General features: G+C 46.8%; 1 protein-coding gene across 3 annotated transcripts in view; it reads left to right on the forward strand.

Annotated features, from left to right (window-relative positions):
* The first annotated feature begins 1737 nt into the window (after positions 1 to 1737).
* NCOA4 (nuclear receptor coactivator 4) overlaps positions 1738 to 9639 on the forward strand; it is a 21897-nt gene continuing 13995 nt past the window's right edge. The window contains exon 1 of one of the 3 annotated variants that reach the window (XM_040242834.1): positions 1738 to 1863. The gene's annotated coding sequence lies outside the window, so the exon portion shown is untranslated. Of the gene's footprint in view, positions 1864 to 2178; positions 2278 to 9639 lie in introns of those variants that run through there. The other 2 variants (XM_040242832.1, XM_040242833.1) reach the window with 2 other exon arrangements.

The following is a 9639-nucleotide window of genomic DNA, read 5'->3' on the forward strand; positions in this document are numbered from 1 at the left end:
GAGAGCATCTGCTGGGTCCCTCATATACATCCGTGTTTGCCTGAGGGTAACCCGGAAGAACTGCCTCCAAGGCCACAGGCAGCCCAGTGGGTGTGAAAAAGCCAGGAGTCCTGACTTGCCGTTGGGGAATGGCTTGGGTACAGGGCTCCAGTATCAGTTTTCAAAACCTAGGAATTGAAAACGGGGACAGTGTTGATTGTCTCTTGCTGTTTCTGTGAACAGAACATTTGTTCAGTCAACAGGTCCTTCCTGGGTGCCTGGCAGTGCTCTGGGCCTGGGGACGCAGTAGTGAGCCAGGCCCCTGCTCTCCTGGGGCTTAGAGGTGGGTGTGTGTATGTACGTGACGAATCACAAGCGAGCAAACAGTCCTCTGTTGAACAATCCATGGACAATTGGTAAAGAGCTCTATTTCACCTCTGGCCTCTCACCCCATCTGTGCAGACACTGCGTGGGCTAGTTGAGCAATCTCGGTAGGTCCTGGATCTTGGTCAGCAGAAGATAATTTTTTTAAAAGTCCCTTGGTCACTTTTAGTTGCCAAAAAAAAAACCCAAAAAAGTCTTAATCCAGAATCCTCATCTGAATTGAAAAAGAATGAGGGACAGGAACATTAAGAGTATGATGCCATTTTGGCTTCATCTGCCTGGCAGTGTTCAAGATGATTTACTTCCTCACGGGGCTTCCATGGGCTTCTTAGACATTCCCTCTTGCTCCTCTTTCTCCGTAGCTCCCTTTCCAATCTGGTTTCTCTGGTAACTCAGATGATAGAAGAATCTGTCTGCAATTGCAGGAGACCTGGGTTCAAGCCCTGGGTTGGGAAGATCCCCTGGGGAAAAAAATGGCAACCCACTCCAGTATTCTTGCTTGGGAAATCCAATGGACAAAGGAGCCCGGCCTCCTACAGTCCGTGGGGTCACAAAGAATTGGACACAATTTAGTGAAAACAACAACATCCCTTTCCAGTCTCCTTCCATGACAGCCCTTTTAGCTTCTGCATTTGCTTCCTGTTGCCCTCTGCTGAGGTAGCCTTGCCCCTTATCATTCTTGGGTGAGTTGCATAAAGCTGTATCAAAATCATTTCCCTTGCAAATCCTACTCAGATGGTTTTCCATCTTTCTGGGAAATCTGAGGAGCAGGTTAGCAGCTACTAATAGTATTAGGGACTTCTTCAAAACTAAGACAAAGATCCTTATTTTAACATCTGGTAATAAACAAACAAATAAAATTCCAATGTGGATAATGTCAAATTGTGAGGGGAGGTACGTGGTGGTGGTGCGAACAGAGTGGTGGAATGCAGAGTGTAGAAAATTGTGTGGTGTGTGATATGGTACAAGCAGATAAATGCTTTGCAGTCAGATAGTGAGAAGGCAGTGGCACCCACTCCAGTCCTCTTGCCTGGAAACTCCCATGGGCAGAGGAGCCTGGTGGGCTGCATTCCACGGGGTCGCTGAGGGTCGGACAGGACTGAGCGACTTCACTTTCACTTTTCACTTTCCTGCATTGGAGAAGGAAATGGCAACCCACTCCAGTGTTCTTGCCTGGAGAATCTCAGGAACAGGGGAGCCTGGTGGGCTGCCGTCTATGGGGTCGCACAGAGTCGGACCCGACTGAAGCGACTCAGCAGCAGCAGCGTTAAACTGGCAGGAAGACTTGTGCACCTGCACTCTGATCCCTCTGGGGGGCAGGCGAGAGCCTTGCGCTGACCCCGACTTGAGATCTCGCGAGACTGTCAAACGCGCGGTGTGAGGCGTGGGAGGAAGGTTGTGTTCTCGCGAGAACTCCACCTCTGGGCCCTCGGCGTGTGTCTGGCCGGCGGCGGCTCGGTGACGGTCTCTTCTGAACGCCCGGAGCGACACTCGGAGGTGGTAAGAACCGGAGTGGCCGGCGGGGCGGGCGTGCCTCCTTGCGCTCTCACGCCGCGGGAGGGTCTGGGGCGTCGCGGCCGGCTCTCGGCCCGGCCCGGGCCTGTCTGGGCCTGCTTTCGGAGGAGCCTCTCCGTCGACTTGCCTGCCCGGAGCGCGACCTTCTCGCTGCCCGCCGGCCTGGGCTTGCCCTCCTCTCTCTGGCCCGCGCCTCTCGGCCTCGGGCTCACCTCTTTCTTCCTGCCCAGCCCGTCCTCCTTTCTTCGTCCTTTGGACGCACTTGGCCCGGGAACCACCGACGCCAGCCTGCCCTTCCGCCTTGCCCCCAGCCCCGGGGGTGACAGCTCCGAGATTTTGCTCGCTCCGGCCGAAGTCTCTCGGAGCGAGGAGGGGCCTGTTTTCCCGAGCGGCCCCAGAGTAAGTACGTTGCCAGCCTGTTGGGTGGAAACAGACAGATTGTAATTTTTTTCGGCCCTCTACCCGCCAACCCACCGTGACTTACGGTAAAGGGCTTGTAATTCTCTCCAGAGTCCTGAGAGGTAGCTCCCTTATCTCCTTTTTACACAGGAGAAGAGCGAGGCTGGTTCGCCCATTGCTTCACTCCACGAACAGTTGTTTAATTTAGCACCTGTATGTTCAGGGTGTTGAGGATATGACGCTGGAAAAAAATACGGGCACAGTCCTTATTTTCATGGAACTAAATAGTCGGGGCAGGAACAGTAATCGTGTGACTAGGCTTAAGTGCCACGTGGTATGACAGCGGATGGTGAGATCAAGAATGGCAGAAGGCAGAGAGTAACACTCGACCCCAGAGGCAGAGCCTTTCTCACGGCTGTTCTGTGCTGATTCCTGACCGGGCTGAGGTTCATTGTGCCGTAACTGTTGCCACTACCCACTTGGTAATACGGACGCCTAGCTGTAGGGACTGTTGAGTTACTTCTGGATGGGGATGGGGCAGTTCGTCATAGTTGACTCATCTCTGCACGGGGGCACTAGTGTGACATCTTCGGAGCCTTTGAGGAAGACTCACTCGAATGCTGCAGTGGAGTCGGGAATGGGTGCATCGACCTTGAGGCAGGTCACTTGCTGTTTGAAGGTCTGCTAGTTTGCAGATCTGTTGAGTGAGATGATGTAGGTGAAGTCTAGCAGCGTAACATATTTCTCCCTCCTTTTCTGTTGTTCTTGGGTTCCTAGGGAGAATCCTCAAGATTTATGATAATGTGTTTGTGTTAAAACTCACTTCTCCAATTACCTTATTTTGGGCAAATAGGTATTTTAAAAGTGGAGAAGCATGGTGAGCCATGTAGGGAAAGGAAGATGTGATTCTCAAAGAGGGAGGAGATGTCTTATTTTAAGAATTTCGTGGGACTCCCTACCCCACCGCCATTTTACTTAAAGTCAGGTTCGCTGTGCCTGAATCTCAGGAGCCTCTGTAGGGGTTTCATAAAACTGTATAGGTGATTCTGATACAGATTCCTCCCCCACTAGCTTCTTGCTAGAATTTTATGATAATTTCCCTCCCAGAGTAAGTGTTGGCATACTTAAAGGCATTCAGAGCAGTCATTGCTGTGACTGCTGAGCTTCTAAATCTCGGTCTCTGATTTCACACTTTTCTTATTTTCTTAGTTTTTGGTGACTCAGTGTCACAAATTTTCCTCTAGAGGCTAAGTTTGCCATTGTATCCTTGGGGACTGTCACAGTATGTGTCAGTGTAGACGGTAAATATTTGTAGAATGAGTTAGAAAGTAACAGTACAATCTTAACACTTAAATGATCCGTTCACCATCCATCGTGTGGTTAGAGAACACAGGCTCAGATCTTGGATTAAATCTTGGTTCTTTTACTTGGAAGCCTGTGACTGTAGGTAATACATCTGACCTTGTCAAGCCTTAGTTTTCCTGTTTTAAAAATTGTATTTGTAATATGTAGGTACCTTAAAGTTTTGTGAGGACTAAATGAGATGATGTGTTAAAAAAAAAAAAGTCTTGCTTCATAGATATGTTAAATACTTACTGAATCCATTCCTCCAGCAACTATTTGCTGAGCACCTCTGTGTAACAGTGAACAAAAAGAGCCTCCGTCTGTGTGGAATGTACACAGTGTACATTCCTTCTAGTGTGTTTTCTGAAGTGGGGTCAGAAAATAAATGGTTTCTCCGTGTCAGATTGTGATAAATACTATGGAGATAATGTTAAAATATGTTAAGGGGAAGTGTGTGGAAGGAAGACTTGTTTTATATAGGATAATAAGGAAGATGACACTAGGAAGAGCAGCAGGCACAGATATCTGGAGGAAAATGCAAGTGCCCTGAGGCATTCCTGGTATGCTGGAGGAGCAGCAAAGAGGCCATTGTGGCAGGGCTGAGTGGGCTATGAGTAGGGGAGAAGTGGGCAGCAGTAATGAGGTTTCTGCAGGAATCCTGGAGACAGATGAGGGTGGCTTATTTAATTGATGAACTACTAAAAATGTCTTCCTTTATTAGCATACCCATTGTCTTATCAGAAGTAATCAGAAACTATTCTAAATGCTGTATCATATATTAATTGCATGTATGAATGTGTTACTGTATAATAATGTATTACGATACATGTATACCATACACATATTAATGACTGCATGTATTAGTCTTTGACTCTTTCCAAAAAAGTATGCCCAGTCTCAGAGAATCAAGACGCGTTTCTGTGAAGGATACACAGTGGCAAGTGCTGCTAGAACAGAGAGCATTTTCTGAGTGTTACTGAAATCAGGGCATTCAGTGTCTCTGTATATGTACTAGTCAGCTTGCAAGTCTTAAGTGATTGTTAAAAGGGACCAACCAGTATGTAAGTACGAGATTAAGTTCAGTTTCATGAAGGAACCATAGATTGCTGTGGCAGTTTTATTAGTCTTTTTGCTGCACTTTGGCCCTCTTAAAATTTTGCTGTCAGTTTTCATTTTGGCTTTGTTTTCAACATAGGCATGTCTAAACACATTGTTGCACATAGAAGAGGCAAGCAGTGCAGATGGCCTGAGCTGATAAGGGGCCAGGTTGACCACTTCTGCTCTGGTGAATCCTCTTAGTAGTGTCTCTATGCTTGTCAGTTAGAGGAGCAGCCATATGGTCCTTCTCAGCTTGTCGTCTTTGCCTGCTAAATCCTGACATTACAGTCATAATTTGTGAACCTGCCCCCTAGTCTGCCATTACCTGGAATCCTGGCATGCCATCCCTACTCTTTGCATCAGATTGGCAAGTCAACAAAAGGTTATCTTGAGGGTCCCTTTAAAATAACAACAACAAACTTCTGTCATGAATGCTTCATTCTGACTCTCTTACTCTCCCTGATCAGACTCTCTGACATTCTCCTTGATTCTCTTGTCACCCCTGATTTTACTTGGCTTGATTATGCAATGAAATCAAGATAATCTGTTTTGAGGCTGAGGGTATGTTTGGGGCTAAATATTCCTTTTAGCTAGCATTGTCTTGAGTCCTCTAGAAACATGACAGTTTGGTTCAGTGAAGGAGTAGGTAACTGGCAAAGTAGGTTAAAAAGTTTTTTCTTGTCAGTTGGTCATAGACAGGAAGTTAAGTCTTTTAATGCTTGAACAATTACAGATTTGATAAAAAAATGATCTTGGGTATATTTTGAGTTTTAGTTTGGCATTATTTCTAGACCTCTAGGCTTCAGAGGAGGGAAAATATTTTATCATTTGCTTGTCTCTGTCAGGAAAACCACAAGATATTTACCATCTAAAATTAGGGATACATTATTACTGTGATGATAGATAAATAACATCTTTTCCTATATTATGGCAAGAAGTTTCAAGGTGAAGATAGGGTACAGCCCTAGTTCTAAAAGCTTACCAAACCTCTGTAATGTGGGCTGGAATCTCTGTGGTGCTGTAAAATCAGAGGAGAAAAGCCCAGAGATGGCTGTAAGCGCAGTTGCTGCTTCCCCTTTAACACACATCAGCTAGTGCTTGTGGAACTGCCTAGTTGGCCTTTGACGGTTCTGGCATTGGGAAAGGCACTTTACATCGGAGCCTAGCCTGAAAGCATAGTTTCAGTAGCAATATCCTTGCTAGTTTTGTCTTGTGTGAAAGCAAATGAAAAGTAACAGTTGTGGCAGAAACATTTCCACTTCTGAAAAACCTTTCTCAATGGGACATCAAGTTGACTGCTTATGTTTAAAGCAGAGCTATACCACACTTCCTGTGGCTGGTCTGAAACTGAACATTCGTTTCTCATGTAGTCATCCATCCATTTATCAAATATGTATGGAGCCTCTGTTGAGTTGAGGGTTAAAGCACTGCACAGCTCCAGGGACACCATTCTCTAGGTCAGTTCAGGAGAGCACATGGAATGTGAAGGGGGCTTGGTAGCGCTGTGATACTGACACCAGGCCAACAACGCGTGGCCCTGCTCCCAGGACCTCTCAGACTAAGGAGGCAGACGTGCAGCAGTAAGGACATGGGTTATAGGTGTCATACTGGAAACGGACACACATTACACCGGGCCCAGAGGAGGCAGCAGCTAACTATGTGTATGTTAGTCATTCACTCGGGTCTGACTCTGCGACCCCATGGACTCCTCTGTCCATGGAATTCTCCAGGCAGGAATACTGGAGTGGGTTGCCATTCCCTTCTCCAGGGGATCTTCCCAACCCAGAGATTGAACGTGGGTCTCCTGCACTGCAGGCAGATTCTTTACCATCTGAGCCACCAGGGAAGCCTCTCTAGGGTAAAACTATTGAGAAATGGGATGCTTGGTCAGAAAAGGCTTAATAGTGGTGACTGTGCTTTTCTGATTTAAGTATAGTCAGAAAAGCAGACAGGTAGGGAGAAGGGAGAGGTCTGGCATTGCTGGCAGAGAGAGCTGGGAGAGCCAGACTGGACGCGATGAACCGGCCAGATCTACACATGAGAAACTGCTGTCCAGAAGATCAAGGGGTGGGGTCTGCTCTGGGGAGATAGCAAGAGAGTCAGGCTGAAGTCAGAAGACTCCGAGCTTTATTAGAGAAGTTTGGACTTTATCCTGTAGGCAGGTGGGGAGCCATTGGACAGTTGCAGTTTATGCTCTTTAAATGAGATGATCTACTAATCTACTAGGAAATAGATGGTTCTCTTGTTGGGAGACAGTGAAGAAATCTTGAAACAGAAGAGAGGTAAAATGTCTCATGACTTTTTCCCCTTTAGAACCTAAATATTTTATAAATATGCAAGGGCAAATAACAAAGCTTAAGGGAGTAAAAAGCTACCTGCAATGTCTGAATGCAGAATTTGTTGAGATTTTTATGAGTTTTTTCTCCCTCCAGTTTTTATATGTGTATACTCTTTAGTCACTTCATTATAGTAACAATTAAAGCTGTCATAAATAGAATAACACTGACTCTCAGCAAGTGTGTAGCTCAGTTCAAGTGAGGGAGAGCAGGCATTGGTCAGGATCTGGTAGAGAGGGCATAGAGACCACTGGTTATGTAGGTGGTGGTCAACAAATTTCCTGTTGTATTCACATTGTAACTATTTTTAGGGGCATATAAGAGAGATGAAAGTTCTTGACATTAGTCATATTTTTAGAGAGTTGCTGTAAAATACAGAGAATTGCTTCTTTCTAGCCACTGACTTAAAGTACAAAGGGCTATCAAATTTTAACTTTCATCATTCAGAGGTATGTCTAGCTTTATTTGTATCTTCACAAAATATGCTACCCAATGAAGATATTTTGAATTAAGAGAGAAATTGTTTTCTTACTAATTTTCGTAGTGAATGACTGACATGGGACCCCAGAAACTGCCTCGCAGATGAAGCAGGCACGTCCATAGATTGTGTTCATCTGGAATCTGAGGGACGCTTAACTGAGGTTTCTAGTCTTTGTGTTCACTGGCCTCTGCTTTTTGTCAAGTGGTTTCACTCTGCTCTTAACTGTCATGAAAGTAGCTTCAGATGCATAGATGAGTCAGTCAGTCGCTCAGTCGTGTCTGACTCTTTGTGACCCCAGGGACTGCAGCACGCCAGGCTTCCCTGTCCATCACCACCTCCCGGAGCTTGCTCAGACTCATGTCCATCGAGTCGGTCATGCCATCCAACCATCTCATCCTCTGTCGTCCCCCTCTCCTCCTGCCTTCAATCTTTCCCAGCATCAGGGTCTTTTCCAATGAGTTAGTTCTTCACATCAGGTGGCCAAAGTATTGGAGTTTCAGCTTCAGCATCAGTCCTTCCAGTGAATATTCAGCACTGATTTCCTTTAGGATGGACTGGTTGGATCTCCTTGCAGTCCAAGGGACTCTCAGGAGTCTTCTCCAACCCCACAGTTCAGAAGCATCAATTCTTCAGCGCTCAGCTTTCTTCACAGTCCAACTCTCACATCCATATGTGACTATTGGAAAAACCATCGCTTTGACTAGACAGACCTTTGCTGGCAAACTAGTATCTCTGCTTTTTAATATGCTGTCTAGGTTGGCCATAACCATGGCTGCGGTCTCCATCTGCAGTGATTTTGGAGCCAAGAAAATAAAGTCTCCCACTGTTTCCATTGTTTCCTCATATATCTGCCATGAAATGATGGGACCGGATGCCATGATCTTAGTTTTTTGAATGTTGAGTTTTAAGCCAGCTTCTTCACTCCTCTTTCACTTTCATCAAGAGGCTCTTTAGTTCCTCTATACTTTCTGCCATAAGGGTGGTGTCATCTGAATATCTGAGGTCTTGCTATTTCTCCTGGCAGTCTTGATTCCAGCTTGTGCTTCATCCATCCTGGCATTTCGCATGATATACCCTGCATATAAGTTATACAGCCTGATGAGAATTAGTATTTTACCAAAGAAAATTGATTTAAAAGGTGAGACAAGGTTGTATAGAGTTTTGTCTTTGGCCTGACTGGATATGCAGGCCATAAGGATTATTTTCGGGGAAAATGGCATCAAACTAGAGTACCATGAGCATGATGGTCATGAGGCAGGAGGTGCTGACCTAGACATTCTTTATAAACCGCTGCATACAATTCTCACTGAGCTGACCCATTATTATCGTCCTCATTTTACAGATGGGGAGACTGAGGCATAGATTGGTTAAGTGACTTGCCTAGGGTTACACAGCATCTCAATGACAGAGCCAGGCTTTGTACCCGAATGGTGCAGCTCCAGAGCTCGTTCTGGTATCTACTCCGTGTTTCTGCGTCTCCAGGTAGGGCTGTTATTTCGCTACTGTATCTCAGCGCCTAGAAGAGAGCTTCGCATCTGGCTGCTGCTCACTCGGTTTGTTGAATGAAAAGCATCCATGAGCATTAAAAGCATAACTGGGCTGCGGCCATGTGGGAGTGTGTTTGAGAGTCAGAGGGACACCGGGGTACAGGTAGAGGAGTGTCACAGATGTGAGGAAATGGCAGAGCCTGAAGCAAAAGCCGAGACCTGAGCCTCAGCTAGGCTGGCGGTGGTGATCTCAGGGAGTCACGAACTACTGCCAGGAACTCTGACAACTTCGGAAACCTTACTGACCCGCGGTTGGTATTTCTTTGTCGTGATTAGCAGCAAAATCCTTAAAGACGTCTTGACGCTTTGGGGTGTGGATCAGGGTGGACACAGAGGCTGGACGCAGGAGCAGGTGGGCCGCGGAAAGGCTGGAGAGGAGCCGCTGGTGTCCCTCGAGGCTCTTCGGGCTGGCTTCGCCCGGAGTGGCCAGTGGCGGCGGCGCCCAAGCGGCTCGGAACCGAGAGTCTCGAGGGAGTCGGGGTGGGCGTGGGGGTCCTCGGGCCCCGGGGGGACCTGGGGGCCTCCCGAGTGGACCTGGGGGCCTCCCGAGTGGACC

Source organism: Oryx dammah, unplaced genomic scaffold (assembly GCF_014754425.2).
Source record: "Oryx dammah isolate SB20612 unplaced genomic scaffold, SCBI_Odam_1.1 HiC_scaffold_6, whole genome shotgun sequence".
In the NCBI taxonomy this organism is placed as follows: domain Eukaryota; kingdom Metazoa; phylum Chordata; class Mammalia; order Artiodactyla; family Bovidae; genus Oryx; species Oryx dammah.